The sequence below is a fragment of the Aedes albopictus genome, chromosome 3 (assembly GCF_035046485.1).
Source record: "Aedes albopictus strain Foshan chromosome 3, AalbF5, whole genome shotgun sequence".
In the NCBI taxonomy this organism is placed as follows: domain Eukaryota; kingdom Metazoa; phylum Arthropoda; class Insecta; order Diptera; family Culicidae; genus Aedes; species Aedes albopictus.
The window spans coordinates 422,669,164-422,686,180 of NC_085138.1; the positions used below are offsets into that span (position 1 = coordinate 422,669,164).

Genomic DNA, 17,017 nt, shown 5'->3' on the forward strand with positions numbered 1-17,017 from the left:
AAATCTGGCCACCATCTGGATAACAGTGAAATAATTTTCAATGATGGTTTTGTGACTTAGAGGACTTAGAAACTGCTTTTGAATAATTGATGATTGCTGATGACTGAACGATGGTCAAGATGATGATTATTTGAGCCTGAGGGCAGAATCCCGAAACGTGTATAGTAGGCTGCGGCTTATTTTCCAAAAAGTTGTTGCTTGAAGTGAATTACTTTTTTATTAGTCCGAAATTCAACTTATAGGCGATTGCACCACCACTAAATCTTAATATTTTTGACTCAAACTCAAACGTTTCTCTTTTTATGTCATTTGAACCCAAAAGAGCTTACGAATTCCAGGTTTCGACAACTTTTGAAAAGTATGCCGCAGCCTAGTGTATAATCTTCGACTAAAATTCTCGAACTGTTCTGGAAATTCGGTAATGGTATGTTAGCATTTAAAATGTATTCTTTGACTGAACTAGTTTCCTACTCCCAATGAACGTAAAAAGATGTAGCTGTTCAGAATACATCACAGAAATTTATATGTTTCTTACGAAGTACTGTGAGCAGGGGCCTACATCGTCGAAACCAAAACATGACGCTGAAAGCGAGCGCCCATCAGCATCGGATGGACGCCAACGACGGGAACATTCAAAACAACATGCATGCGCTTCGCTTCATCCGCCCTTCTTGTCACTTTCTTCGACGCAACGACGAGTGGCGGCTCATTTTCACACCGACTGGGATTCAATTGAAATTTTCAAATTGTCTAAAATGTATGTTTGCTTAATATTTTTATGGGTAATAAACTATTTCAGTAAAATATGCATAGCATACATTAACATCACACAGATTTGACGGTTGTTACACTCATTAATTGAGTTATAACAGAGAAATTCATTCGAAGTCGAACGAGCGTGCGTGAGCTTGTGAGTGCGAAACAAAGTGGCATCTGCGACGACGCAGCAGCGTCGGTTCATCGGTGACGATGACAGTCGGGCTGAGCGACGACGACGGCGCCTTGTTTCCATTGACGATTGAAAACATTGTTTACAAACTTCGCCTGAAAATTTCAATTGACAATTTCAATTCACAGTCTGTGAGCCGATTGTTGCCAAATTGTCTGAAATACAGTATTATGCCATACAATTTAACTTTCCGAGGCATAGTGCCCACAAGGCACTTTGTGGAGAGTCCAAATCGATAGCTCGTTCTCGCGCGACCATCGTATTCTCACCTCGCTGCCTACCAATGGAGATACCTACCTACCTATCTGCATGCTTTGGTACAGCGCGCCAGCAGAACGACGACGACGACGCGACGTAGGTAAATGTGATCGCGCGCGCGACCTGCCGCTCCGCTGCTGCTCGCTGCGAATTGGGTTTGATTTGTAAATTTTTGCAGTCTCAGTTCGATCGCGGTGTCGCGCGCACTTGTTTTCCAACTCATACCTACCTACCTGGTGTGCGGTGTGTATGGTTGTCCCTTTGGTTCTCTCGTTTGTGGTGTTTGTTTTTCAGATTGTTTGTGCTTTGTTGGGCGGTGTGTTTATCGGTCGATTCCTGGATCTAAACGATCAATTAAAAACGACCGATCAGTTGAAAGATTGAAATTTTCATTTGATTTTTTTCGAAGGATTTTTTCCGTTTGTCAACCGTATGCTGAAACGACTTTCGATTTTCGAATTCTGAATGCTGATCAATTGAGCAATTTTCATCGATCGGGACTAGATCGATTACCATCTGTGCGATCACCTGTGACAGTGATCGCCCGTAGTGAATAAGTGACGAACCTCGAAACGAAACGAAAACACAGGTGTCCGGAGGAGAGTGAGCAGTGAATAAATTAACGACCTTTCCGAAGTAAAGTGAGTGTGTTTGTGTTTGGAGGAGCGAATCGCATAGATCACCTTTGCGCACGAACGGATTCGAGTGCCATTGAAGCCGGTGGCGATGGAATAAACAGGCGCAGAAGTTGTGTTTGCTGATTTGTGTGTGATATCGAAAATTTTAATTCCCATAAGTTTAAAAGTGCCTTGAACCCCCCGTAATCGGTTGTCTTGTCAGGCTGAAGTGGAAAATTGAATGACAAACAGAAAATTTTGACGAGCCTGTCCGAGTGCCAAATCGAATCAAGATAAGCAGAGCGATAAATTGCCACTGGAAGAAAAAGGAGCGTGTTATCAAGAAGAAAACATTAGTGTCGCAAACGTTGCCGACTTCAAAGGAGAATAAACAATAACAACATTCTGGAAATACCCACACCACTGTCGGACTGTGGTCAACATCTTATTTCGATTCGGTTCTTTATGACTTCGCATTTTTTCGGAACTGGTAAGTAGATGTCGTAAAATCAAATTAACCATTAATTGTCGAATGGGGAATTCTTATTCTCGTTGGAATGGAGAACATTTCAACGTTATTTGTGATGTTTTTGAATTACGAGATTTATTTAGTTTACATGGACCTCCAGGGTTAAGCATCTGCATATGTAAGCCTTTTTTTTAAATAAAAATGTGGTAACATTGATTTTATGAGTTCCGAATCTTGAATTTTTTTTCTGAGACTTTTTAATAGATTTCCTGTGTTATTAAAATCTAACAGTTGTTCAGTAGTAGTTGTATGTGCCATTTTGAGATTTATATGAAAATTTTCGTCAAAATATTAGAATGTTCGAGGTTTTCTATTTACATTATAGTTTTTAGGCAAAGTAAAATCCCGGAAATAAAACAAAAATAAGTTGCCAGTAAGTTTCATAGAATTCGACAGTGAAGCTACCAGAAAGTTTTCTTTATGCCGTTGATTTGTTGAGCGTATGGGTTAACCTTATTTGGTGAGCTAGTTCCATGTTATTTATTGGTCTAAAACAAAAATCATTTACAATTTCAATAACAGCAATAGAGATGCTATCTATATGTATTTATTCTACAATATTTTGAAAGTTTTTATCCGCAGGAATTGACATGAACTCCAAATTTTTAGTTAAGATTTTTACGATTTCACCCACATTTTTATTTAGACAATTGACAAGATGGGGATAGCCTAGCTAATAATGCCGGATTATGGAATTCAAACAGCAATATGCACTTCCAAGAATTTAACACAGATTCTGAAAACATAGAACCTTCATAACTGTAGTTTTAGATGTGTGATGACTCCTAGGTTGTTACTTGGGTTGTTATAATCGATTACACAGGTACCGATTTCACATGTGTTATTTTTTTGTAGGGGAGACTGAGGAGACTTAATCCCTGGGGAGACTTGCTCCCGGCATGTGTCCGAATCAAAAACAGTTTTCTTCTAGCATATTTTTTTTCCAAAACTACATCTTGACAATAGGAATAGCCTACAGCCTCTACAGACTTTTACTTGGATTCCTCCAACAGTTCATCTTTGCATTTCTCTGCGGATTTCTCCAAGAGTTGCTCCAAGAACTCTTTAGGAGAGCCCACTGGGATTTCTGCAAAAGTTCTTTTTGTGAATTTTACAGGGATTTTTCAAAAGAATCCACAAATTCCACTTCAAATTTTCCCAAAAATGCCAGCTGGGTTTTCTCCAGGAAATCCTTATGTCGTTCCTCTAGGAATTTATCCAAGAATACTTCTGGGTACAATGATACATACACTGAAAAAATATTTTGTTGCATTGTACGAAATCGCTCGTCCGATTTACGAATGCCATTCGTTGTTTTCTGCAACGAAAAGATTCGTAGTGTGGCTGAGTTCGTTTCGTAAAAAAAATCACTCCGACACAATAACACAGATTTTTATGTCGACATAAATCAGGTTGAAAAAAAAATAGCACGCGTATATCAGCTTGGTTTTCACAGGCTCCGAACACGCATCTTCTGATTGATACCTACCAGTGCTAGACGTCCATCTGTAGGCGCTTGTTGAAACCGTTCGGAAACAACCAGAACGCTTTCTACTCTGATTCAATTTATAAATAACTTTTACTTCCAACTGAGAGCATGCTTCCTTTCCTCTTCTCACACACGCACCGTCATATGCACATGAAAACAGGTTGCTTTGTTGTCTCTGCGCTCCACTCAAACATCAGTGATGACTGCAAAGCTTTGTTGCATTCTACGAAGCAAAATTTTCTTTTTACGCATGGTTAGTAAAAAACGTTTGACATTTGTTTATTTTGTTACATTCTACAAAGCGGGAGCTAAGATCTACGAATGAGCAAGCTTAGCGTCTGTCGGATTCGTGATTTCGTACATGATACAACTCAATTTGTACTGTTTCAACATGGTGGTACGAATGGACCGTACATTTTACGCAAATGGCTTTCAATTTACGAAAACTGGTTTTACGAAGCATATTCGTTGAGCTTTTACGAAAGTATTTTATCAGTATATTACCCTATTAGTGGAATTTACCAGATTTGCTGGTATGTCTGAAACATAAGCCGAAAGAGAGATAGGTTTGTGAAATACAAGTGTTCACGGTGTGGCTTCCTATTCCGAAGAATCATTACCTGTTCTGTAGCTTAGTTGGTTAACGCGCCGGTCTAGCGAATACGGAGTCGTGGGTTCCAATACCACCAGAACGCGATTTTTAGCAAATTTTGTGCCTTCTTAGTACAAGTTTTTCCAGAATACTTCGGGGATTACCTCTAGATATCCTTGTTGGAATCCCTTAAACTATTGATAGGATTCATACTGCAACCACTGCTGTCACTTCTCCAAGGGTTCCTCCAGAAGTTCACCTGGAGATTTTTTTTCCCAGCAACTCCTTCAGAATTTCTCTAGGGATTTTTCCAAGAATGACGCTAGGTATTCTGCCAGGTGTTCCACTTCGTTCCCTTTGCGAATTTATATTGGAATTGCTCCTGGGATGCTATGTAATGGGATTTCTCCAGGAATTCGTGGTGGGATTCTCTAAGTTTTCTCTAGGCATTTTTGCTGGGTTTCCTCAAGCAATTCCTGACGGAAATTCTTTAGAAATTCCTGGAGGATTCCTAAGGATTTCAATAACTGCAAAAATACCATCTGGAAGTTCTTGTGAAATTCTAGCAAGAATGCTTGGGGAAATCCTGGTAAGAGTTCCCGAAAGAAGCCCAGCAAGTATTCTCGGAAGTATTCCGAGATGAACTCCTTGAGGAATCATTGAAGAAATCCCATTCTCGAATGATTTTTGAGAGTGAAATCTGAATGTATCCTTGGAGAAATCACTGGAAGAATTATCTTTAGCAATCCCCCTCCCTCCTATAGAAATTCCACTTGTGATTTATTCAGAGGTTTCTTCAAGGATTTTTAGATTTTTTTTTCTCATACACTAATGTTCCAATTTTAACACTCCTCTCAAGTGTCAGAACTTCATTTTTCTTAAATTTCCTGTTTCGTTTGAGGTTTAGTCACCCCCTCTAATACAAGATGAATGTTGAAGGCACGCTTTACAGAAATAGAAATATTGTGTCTTAACTGCGTTCTTAGGTCCTGGTTTTGTGGTCCCAGACTAGCCTGTCTAGCCTGAAAGGGTATTTACGTTCCGTACGATAGGTGAATTCGGATGACCCCCAATTGCAGAGGCGCTAAGTGAGATAAGGTGAAAATCGTTTGTTTACATCAAAAATTCAATTTTTCGTTTTCAAAATTAACTCATATTTTGCCTGGGTGGTTGCTATTTTGCATTGGTAATGGCTTCTATTATCATCAATCCCGATGCCCACGGCGACAGACACCGGATTGACCAGCTAACAAAAAATCCGGTAGATTGCCTGCCGGAGGCATAGCAAGAGCTCCTCAAATTAATCACATAAGTTGTTCGTAAGTACCTACCGGATCTAAGCGCATCTGAAAGAGAATTAGATTTTCTTTTCAAAAAGTGCTCGTTTGTTTCTCTACGATGCGGAATTCGATATGAAAAAGTGAAAAAAGTGCAGATTGCCTATGCTGCGCAATGGCAAATTTTGGCGGAGCCCCTCTTTTCATAGGTTTCTCATTCCTGCCACCAGATGCGGAGGGATCGTTAGCTTCCGTTGGTGTTGCCTATAAACGTGTTACTCTCACTGATGTTAAAACTCTACTCATTTATTAACGAAAATCTCATTCTATCGAGGCCTCGTTCTCGGTGGTGGCTATGTGACCCTGGGATCAGCATAAGCGCTTTCATCGGCCGGGTGGCCTGATCGCGTTTCTGCTGATCCATTTGTTTATAAATTATCGTTGTTTGGTTTGCGCATTTCTTGCTCAGGGTTCTTACTCAGGGCCGCATCCACCACAATTGAAAACGTATTAAGATTTTGCACAATGCACACTGGGCCACGAGCGGGATCTAGCAAGTAAAAACCTCTAGCGTTTTGGGAGTACATTTTTTTGAGTTGGTGTCTTCGGAGACTTGTATTTATTTTACCTGTACTTTTATGTGGTGAAGAAAATTAGTTGGTAAATTTGCCGCATAGGTGGCGCTGCGATACCAACTTTTTTGTCTGACGTCCTAGAGGTTTCCCGTCTTCTATAAAGTTGTAGAGCGTGCAAAAATAAGTAGAGTCGCCGAAGACACCAAAGTTGTTTGACTCCAAATAACAAAGTTATACTAAAAACAATAAAATTTATGTGAAAATCGCGTTTTCATGACTATTTTGGATGTTTATCGCAAATTTATCAATTTTAACACTTCACGCGTGTTAATCAAAGTAGCCTGCGTCTGATGATAACAACTTTTCAATTTTTCGGGACATTTAAAATGTTTTTTTTTTTTTGGTAAAATAGTAAAAATTACTATGATTTTTACTAGCAGTTTTTTCAAAAAGTTGCAAATTTCGGCAAAATTTGATGCTTGCTTCAAAATATACCACTCAAGATCTATTAAATCTGAAAGTTTGCCGGAGGTATAATTTGGTGTTTTTGAGACATCTTGTTTTTAAATATTTATGTTTTTATACCTTCATTATTTTGAAAGAGATGCAATTCTTTATTCCGGAGTTGTCCTGCCATTAGATACTCACGGATCACTTTTGAATTAAAAGTTTTATGTTTACCCAACGCCTCAATAACTTGAACTTGACGTTTTGTGTTCAATTGTCTTGTGCATCAATGTAATGAATCGACAATGCACATATATTTATTGGTCTATTGAAAGAAAAAAAATATAATGCTTTTTGATCCTGTGTGAGCGACTTACGTTATTGCAAAGTTCCAGTATACCAACCCGTGGAATCAATAATGATTTTCTCAGTTAACTCAACGTACATATGTTTAGATGGATATTGATGAAATTATGGAAAAAAAGAGTTAGCTCATCAATGCCGTGTCATTAATCGGCACAGTGACTTAGCAAGTAAAGCATTTGCCTATTTAAGAGCCGTGAATTCAAATCTCATCTTGAGCTGAGGATTTTGTTATAATTTAACCAATAATTTATTCATTTTTACGTATGTACGTTGAGTTAACTGAAAATCATTATTGACAACACGGAATGGTATAACGAAACTTCGCACTTGCGTGAGTAACACACAGGGCCAAAAACCATCATAATTTCTTTCTTTCAATAGACCAATAAATATATGAGCACTGTTGATTCAACATTGATGCACAAAACAATTGAACACAAACGTCAATTTTGAGCGTTGAAAAGTGATCCGTGAGTATCTACTGGCAGGACAACTCCGGAATAAAGAATTGCTTCTCTTTCAAAATAATTTATCAATATTTAAAAACAAGATATCTCAAAAACACCAGATTATACCTCCGGCAAACTTTCAGATTTAATAGATCTTGAGTGGTATATTTTAAAGCAAGCATCCAATTTTGCCGAAATTTGCAACTTTTTGAAAAAAACTGCTAGTAAAAATCTTAGTATTTTTTACTATTTTGCCCAAAAAAACATTTTAAATGTCCCGAAAAATTGAAAAGTTGGTATCATCAGACGCAGGCTACTTTGATTAACACGTGTGAAGTGTTAAAATTGATAAATTTGCGATAAACATCCAAAATAGTCATGAAAACGTGATTTTCACGTGAATTTTACTATTTTTAGTATAACTTTGTTATTTGAAGTCACACAACTTTGGTGTCTTCGGCGACTTTACTTATTTTTGCACGCTCTACAACTTTGCAGAAGACGGGAAACCTCTAGGACGTAAGACAAAAAAGTTAGTATCGCAGCGCCACCTATGCGGCAAAATTACCAACTAATTTTCTTCACCACATAAAAGTACAGGTAAAATAAATACTAGTCTCCGAAGACACCAACTCAAAAAAATGTACTCCAAAAACACTAGAGGTTTTTACTTGCTAAATCCCGCTCGTGGCCCAGTGTGCAATGTTTAAACACATTTTTGAAAAGAGGAGTGATAAAATCGGGATATTACTGTAGTAGCAGCAGAAATGCCTACTCTTGATTTTTCTTGATTTTCTTTCTTCAGGAAACTTGCTAGGATTCCTCAAACATTTCCAGCTAGGATTGCTCTAGATATCACGTGTGGAGCTTTTTTGGAATTCCTAGAGGATTCCCAGCAGAAATTGCCTGAGAAATCTCAGCAAAACTTCCTGGTGGATTTTACCAGAAATTTCTGAATGTTTCCCAGCATCACTTCTGGAGCAATCCCAGCAAGAATTCCTGCATAAATTTCGAGGTGATTCTCAACTGAAAAATTTGTAAGAAAATTTCTGAAATAATTCTCGTATAAATTCCCGAAGGAATCAAAGCAGGATTTTTTTAGAGTAGTGCCATTAAAAAAACGGAAAATCTATTCAATATTTGTCGTCCGCAAAAGATGACACGTAACTCAAAATGTAGAACAAATAAGGCAATAGTTTGTTCGGCAAACTTTCCAACAATACATTTTTCTCTAACTTTGCAGAAGACGCAAATACTCTATCTGCATTTATAAGAAAAGTGGATTTTGCAGTTTTAGGTGGATTAATCACAAAAGGAGAAAATTTCAGGGGGAAGAGTCAGGGGGGTTGCCACACCCAGATATTGGAAGACCAACTAACCGCATTCAATTTAAAATTGATTTTAAATTTTTTGATTGTATGGTCTTTGAGAAGTAGCCGTTTGAAATAAAGTAGTTCGTCTAGTAAAAAGAATTAAATCATCATCCAAAATAAAACAATAAATCTTAATGTTTGTAAATGTTCTAACAAAGCCTTTTTAATTGTTTTCCATAACAAAACAATCTTATAAATAGTAAACTATCATTGATAACAATACAATTGATTGAATGAGGTTTATTGAATTGTTGACGTTATGTCTTTAAATAAATTGATAAGCTTTCTTGAAGTTTTCCATAAGTTTATTTGAAAATTCCTCCAGGAATTCTTTTTTATATTCTCGTTAAAGTCCTAATGTGGCTTTATGATAATAGGACGCAATCAGTGAAGCACTAAAGTAGTGAGCTGGATATTTGTATGGTGAGATGATCAATTCTCCATTTCCGCAATAAAACGGTGAAAACAGCGTGGGTTATATGCTTTCTTCGCTAATTTGATGTTGTTTGAGCAAAAGTTTGGGTAACTGTGTTGTTGTATTATTTATTGCTTGCAACTTGAGCAACACAGTTACTCAAACTTTTGCTTAAACATCATCAAATCAGGCAAGGCATCGTATAACCCACTCTGTTTGCATCATTTCATTGCGGAAATAGAGAATCTCACCATACAAAAATCCAGCTCACTACTTCAAATCTAGTACTTCACTGATTGCGTCCTATTAAAATAATAATAATAATAATAATATTGCTTTAGGTAATCCAATTAGATTGTATAGAGACGAACCAGCAAAGGGCTGAAAGTCTCTTAAATAAAGACAAATCAATCAATCCAATGAGTTTCTCTTCTGAAATTCGTCAAGATAATTGTGTTTTCGTAGAAGTTTCTTTTGAAGTTTCTTCAATTTTTCTTCTATAAAAGTCTTCAGGACCTCTGCGGGGGTTCTCCAGCAATTCCTTTGGGATTTACATTAAACGTTTCATAAGGTATTCTTTTTTTGTATTTCTTCCGTTGTTTTCTTCTGAGATTACACCAGAAATTCTTCCATCAGTTTTTTCTGGGACACCTTCAGGAAATCTCATTGCATTTTTTCTGAGCAATCTCTTGAAATTCCTCTAGAACTTCTTATTGATTTCCCCAAGGATTTCCTTCTGGGACTCCTACAAGAATGATTTTGAGATTGCTATACGATAATACTTGGATATATTTTTTTCAAATTCGATGAAAAGTTTTTGTTGAGATACCTAAAAGAGTTTCTGACCCCTAGGATATCTTCAGGGTTTGTTCTTCCAGCTTTGGCCACTTTCTGGATACTGTGTTCGCCGTAAAGTGCAGCGAGCTCGTGGTTCATCCTTCTCCGCCACACACCGTTCTCCTGCACACCGCCGAAGATCGTCCTTAGCACCCGTCGCTCGAAAACTCCGAGTGCTTGCAGGTCCTCCTCGAGCATCGTCCATGTCTCGTGTCCGTAGAGAACCACCGGTCTTATTAACGTCTTGTACATGGTACATTTGGTGCGGGGGTGAATCTTTTTTGACCGCAGTTTCTTCTGGTGCCCATAGTAGGCACGACTTCCACTGATGATGCGCCTTCGTATTTCACGGCTCACGTTATTGTCAGCCGTTAGCAAGGAACCGAGGTAGACGAATTCTTCTACCACCTCGAAAGTATCCCCGTCTATCGTAACATTGCTGCCAAGGGTCGTCCTGTCTCGCTCAGTCCCACCTACCAGCATGTACTTTGTCTTAGCCGCATTCACCACCAGTCCGACCATTGCTGCTTCACGTTTCAGGCGGGTGTACTGTTCTGCCACCGTTCCAAATGTTCTGGCAATAATATCCATGTCATCCGCAAAACAGACAAATTGGCTGGATTTCGTGAAAATCGTACCCCGGCTGTTGAGCCCGGCTCGTCGCATAACACCTTCCAGGGCGATGTTGAATAGTAGGCAGGAAAGTCCATCACCTTGTCGTAGTCCCCGTCGAGATTCAAATGAACTGGATAGTTCACCCGAAATCCTTACGCTGTTCTGCACACCGTCCATCGTTGCTCTTATCAGTCTAGTCAGCTTCCCGGGAAAGCTGTTCTCGTCCATAATTTTCCATAGCTCTGTGCGGTCGATACTGTCGTATGCCGCTTTGAAGTCGATGAACAGGTGATACGTTGGGACCTGGTATTCACGGCATTTCTGCAGGATTTGCCGTACGGTGAAGATCTGGTCCGTTGTTGACCGGCCGTCGATGAAACCGGCTTGGTAACTTCCCACGAACTCATTTACTTTAGGTGAAAGACGACGGAAGATGATCTGGGATAGCACTTTGTAGGCGGCATTCAAAACGGTGATCGCTCGAAAGTTCTCACACATTAACTTGTCGCCTTTCTTGTGGATGGGACAGATTATCCCTTCCTTCCACTCCTCCGGTAGCTGTTCGGTTTCCCAGATTTTGACTACTAACTGGTGCAGACAGGTGGCCAACTTTTCCGGGCCCATCTTGATGAGTTCTGCTGCGATACCGTCCTTACCAGCCGCTTTGTTGTTTTTGAGCTGGTGGATGGCATCCTTAACTTCCCTCAGCGTGGGAGTTGGTTCGTTCCCGTCCTCTGCTGCACCAACATAGTCATTTCCTCCGCTGCCTTGGTCCTCCGTGCCTACATTCTCTTCGCCATTCAGGTGCTCGTCGAAGTGCTGCTTCCACCTTTCGATCATCATTTCTGGAGGAATCCGAAGCTAGAAGTCTTGGAGATATTTCCAGATGGCACTTCTGGAGTTGTTGGCAGATCCCTCGCCGCCAGCGCATCTGCCGTTGATCGCCGTGGTTGGTTTAAGTCTAAGACCATGGTGCATACAATTTTTTGATGGTCGATCGACAACGGACAAGATCTTTACCATAAGACAAATCCTTCTGATACGTACACTTCTGGCCGTGTTCAAAAACGCAATAGAGTTGGTTCAAAATTGGCTGAGTTATGACGGAAAAGTTCCCGAAATAGGGGCGCCTACCCAAATGCTCTATCACCCTACAACTAAAAATTTCACTACAAAACAAACAGTATGGAGATAAAAAATATTGTAAACCGTATTTAATATCATGAGAGCGTCGTGTAGCCTGTTGATAACATCGGAAATTACGAGCTTGCTGAACCTGCTTTCTTACTTCTCACAGTTGCCTTCCCCTCCACGCAATCAATTTCGTGAAACAACATCCACCTTCGTTTGGCAGTCGCTTGTTTTTGTCAGTCTGGCCCATCTTTTGATTTATTTCTGTCATTTCTTTGTCTGACAGCGCTCTTTTGTACATTGTGACTCTTTTTAGCGCGACTTGACGTCACGTCTCGCAATTGTCACGCCGCGCCGTTTTGCTTGGCTTCCTTATGAAGAAGCGAAGCATCCCATTGATTGAAGTGATTTTTGAGTGGTCCAACCCTTTTTTCACTGGTCGACGACGGCAATCGCAAGGCGGTGGTTCCCCTCGAAAATGGCTCTCCGTCTCGCGCGGTAGACCATGTGAAGGGTGATATGGTATGGTAACGAGATAATAAATGTGACTGTGTTTTTGCGCCAAGCAGCGAGAGCTTCCTCTTGTCGAGGCGCGTGAAAAAATCGGCGACAGCAAATTTGTGATCGTGCGCGTCTTCAATGAATTTCAAATCAAGTGGACTCCGATAGCAGCAGCTCGCTGCTGCTGGGTAGGGCACGTTTTCCCGCAAATTATGCTCCCCTCATCGGATGCGCTCACAAAACGATCAATCGACTCACGAATGATGGCAATGATGATGGTCATCAGCAGCACCACACAAAATCGGCACTTTGGGTTGTCCACCAAGCAAGCGTGAATGCTAATGCCTTGTCGCCCTGTCCGCGGGCCGCACATGAATATTGATCACCTTATTGGCGGATTTTTTTTGGGAATGGCAACACCCATCGATGAATTTGCAAAGTACGCGATTTATGACAATCGGTCATTCGTCGAGATAAGTTTGTTGAGATGGGTCGATCGGTGGTTTGGCCTCTGCCGGAGCCAGTGTGATGGGGACGTGTCCCGAGCAGAGGACAATAACTACCGAATACCAATATTAATGGAAATTGACTTTTAAATATAGGTCACCGAGGAAATACGTAATGTTTCTTTCTCATGTCATATGTAAATAGCCGCCAGCGTAATTAAAATTCGCTTCACAAAAACAAAGCTTCACACCGCTTATTTCTTCAGAGATATCACCTGGGATTTCTATTGATTTATCCCGAGATTCTTTTACAGATTTCTTCCGGCATTTTATTCTAGGATTCCTTAAGCGATTTGCCCAGGGATTCCTTTCGGCATTTTTTCTGTTAGCGATATCTCCAGGATTCTGGCAAGGATTCCTCCAGGAAAAATAGATTTACTTCGGGATGCCTTATGAAAATTTTGCAAAGATTCTTTTAGAAGTTCTTTCAAGGATTGCTCCAGCAGTTCCTTCGGTAATCTCTCCAGGAGTTCGTTCAGGATCTCCCCAATAGCTTCAGGAGGGATGCCACCAGGTGTTTATTAGAAATTTCTTCAGAAGTTTCCAAGCTATTTCAACAGAAGTTCGCTCAGGTATCCTCCCAGTAGTCCCTTCAGAGATTTTTTAGGAGGATTCATAAATGCCTTCCGGAGATCCATCGAGAATTCCGTAAGAAGTTTCTTCAGAAACTTCTGCAGGAGGTATTTAGAAATGAGTCTAGGACCATCTGCAGTGATTCATTCTGAAGTTCCTTTATAAATTCCTACAGGAGTTCTTACAGAAATTAATCCAGGAGTTCCATCAGAGATTCCTCCAGGAGTTTCAGGGATTCTTGCAGATGTTTCTTCAGAGATTCCTCCTGCATTTCTTTAGGAATTCATACGAAAGTTCCTTCAGAAATCTCTCCAGGATTTCCTTCAGAGAATCTTATATGAGGTCCAAAGGATACCTCTAGAAGAGTTCAGGGATTTCCCCAGAAGTTTATTCAGAAATTCCTATATAAGAGTTTCTTCTAAGATTACTTCAGGTATCCTTAGAAGATTCCTCGTGATGTTCCTTCAGAGATTCTTTCATGGATCGCTCATGGGGTTCTTTCAGATTGTAGATTGAGATTGAGATTTTTCCAGGAGGACTCATGGATGCCTCCAGCAGTTACATCAGAGACTTCTCCAGAAGCTCATCCAGTAATTCCTTAAGGAGTTTCTTCAGGGAATCTTGTAGGAGTTCCGTCAACAATATCCTTAGGATTGTAATCAGGCATATCTTCAGGCTTATCTTCGAGATTTTCTTCAGAAATTCCCTCAGTAATTCTTTAAGGGATACCTCCTGCTAATCCATCCCCCTACTCGGAAATAGTCCTTCCGTGAGATTTCGCTGAAAATCTTTCGAGGATTCCACCTGGAATTCCTTCGGATATTCCTACCGGGATTCCTTCGGCAGTTCCCCCTGGAATTCCTGCAGAGATTTCTCCTGCAATTTCTTCGGGGATTCCTCCTGAACTTGCTTCAATGGTTCCCCTGGACTTACTTCGAGGATTCCTGAATTCGGGGATTTCTCCTGATATTCTATCGTGGATTTCTCCTGAAATTCCTCCTGGAATTTCTTTGATAATTGCTTTTAGAATTCCTACGGAGATTACTCCTAGATTTCCTCTAGTGATTCTTCGGGGATTCCTCTTGGGGTTCCTTCGGAGATTTCTCCTGAACTTCCTGTGGGGTTTCCTCTTGGAATTTCTTCGGGGTCTCCTCTTGAAAATCTGTCGATTATTCCGCTTGGAAATCCTTTGGAGATTCCTCCCAGAATTCCTTCAGGGGTTATTCCTGGGATTCCTGCATAAATTCCAGTAATTTAATCGGGAATTCATACTGGAAATCCATCGGGTATTCTTTCTGAACTTACTTCAGGGATTCCTCCTGGAATTGATTTGATGATTCCTCGTAGAATTCCATCGGAGATTCCTCCTTAAGTTCCTTTGGAGATTTCTTTTGGAATTCCTTCGGGGATTCCTCCTAAAGTTCTTCTGCTTCTTCTTCTTTTGTGCCTCTACGTCCCCACTGGGACTTGGCCTGCCTCGCTTCAACTTAGTGTTCTTTGAGCATTTCCACAGTTATTAATTGAAGGGCTTCCTTTGCCTGCCATTATTGCATGAATTTGTATATTGTGAGGCAAGCACAATGATACACTATGCCCAGGGAGTCGAAAAAATTTTCGCGACCGGAACGGGAATCGAACCCGCCGTCTCCGGATTGGCGATCCATAGCCTTAACCACTAGGGTAACTGGAGACTCCGTAGAGTTCCTTTGGGGATTTCTCCTGGAATTGTTTCGGGGATACCTCCTGGAGTTTCTTCGTGGATTCCTGCTGAACTTCCTTCAGGGATTCCTTCTGAAATTTCTTCACGTATTCCTCCTGATATTCCGTCAGGGACTCCTGCTGAAATTTCTACGGGAACTCCTCCTGGAATTACTTCGGAGATTCCTGCTAGATTTCCTTCGGTTTTCTTTTGGAATGCCTGTTGTGAAAGAAATCCTTTGGGAGTTCTTCCTCGAATTCCCATTGGGATTCTGTTTGGAGTTCTGCTGGATTTTTTTTTGAGGATTATAGCTGAAATTTCTTTGGGATTCGCGCTGGAATTATTTTGGGATTTCCTCTTGAAATTTCTGCAGGGATTCCTTCTGAAATATCTTCGGGAGTTCGTCCTAAAATTCCTCCGGGGATTTAAATTAAATTTCTTCGAAGATTCTTCTGCAAACTCATCCAGGGATTCCTCATGGAATTTCTTCGAGGATTCCTCTAGGATTTTTTTTTTCGATGGTTCCTCCTAGAAATCTTTTGAGGATTCCTTCTCGAATTCATTTGATTGTTTTTTGGACATTCCTCCTAGAACTCCTTAAATTCTTCATGGAATTCATGCAGGATTCCTCCCGGAATTCTTTCGGTGGTTCCTCCTGAGATTTCTGGAGGAATTTCTTCTGAAACTTCTTCGGAAATTTCTCTAAGGTTTTTTTCGTTGATTTCTCCTAAAAATTCTTTGGGGATCCTTTTTTGATTTCTTTTGAAAACTTTCACTGGAATACTGTTGAGGTTTCCTGCTGGAGATTCTTTAAGGACTCCTCCTAGATATATTTCGTTGGTTTCTCCTAGCAATCTTTAGAGGACTCCTCAAATTCCTTTAGAAATTCCCGCTGGAATTTCTTCGGGGATTCCTGATTAAAATCCCTTAGGATTTCTGCTTGAATTCCACAGATTAGTCCATAATGTTCATCATGGATTCCTCCAAGAGTTTCTTTTAAGGTTCCTCCTGGAATTCCTTCTGAGATTCCTCCATGAAATCATTCGGGGATTGCTTAGTAAATAGTGCAATCTTATTATCAAATTTGATAGCTTCTGAATGTTTTAAGAAAACAAAACAAAAACTGTAGCAAAATCAATATTTTATAACTTTCATTTGCTATGGAGTAATGCATCATGCACTACACTAAGGATGTCACAATAGGTCTAATCACTGGTCGCAGTGACGGATCCGAAAAGAAATAAAAAGGGTATTCATTTAAACGAAACCGTTTATGTAAACAATCGTCATGAAAAAGCTCAGACTATAGATTCTAGGGCGTAATGACAACTTCTTTGCTTTGCCAATGTAACATTATGGTCAAATTTTGGTCACGCTGATACACGCCATCGCCGCCGCCGCCGAATGCTGCCACCGGTGTGACGTCGATGACGCCGCCGCCGGTCAAAAATGGCCCTCACGCCGCCGCCGAGCAAAATATTGTCGGCGCACAGGTCTAGATGTAACTTGAAAGAACAGCCTTAAATTGAAGAAGGGCAAATCTCATATACAGTACTGCCAGTAAATTGTATCTAGAGAACAGCCTTTTTGACTAAAAGAAAAGCAACAGTTTAGTCGCCAGTCAAATCATGTACAATAGTAATTATAGCTGAACTAAAATTCAGCTGTACACATTACTGTACAAATGCTATTTCAATTGAAAAGGTAACCAAAGTTCAACTTTTCGTATTGGTATTAACAATGATAATTTAAAACACTTTTCAAGCGTTTTATATGATTTTTATTCGACTCGCAGTAATTCCTTTACAACAAAGTTTAA

General features: G+C 40.1%; 1 protein-coding gene across 2 annotated transcripts in view; it reads left to right on the forward strand.

The window, feature by feature from the left end:
- Positions 1–1,374: 1,374 nt before the first annotated feature.
- The window catches only part of LOC109410650 (uncharacterized), a 139,536-nt gene continuing 123,893 nt past the window's right edge, over positions 1,375–17,017 (forward strand). For both annotated transcript variants that reach the window (XM_062856379.1, XM_062856380.1), the window contains exon 1: positions 1,375–2,314. The gene's annotated coding sequence lies outside the window, so the exon portion shown is untranslated. The remainder of the gene's footprint in view (positions 2,315–17,017) is intronic.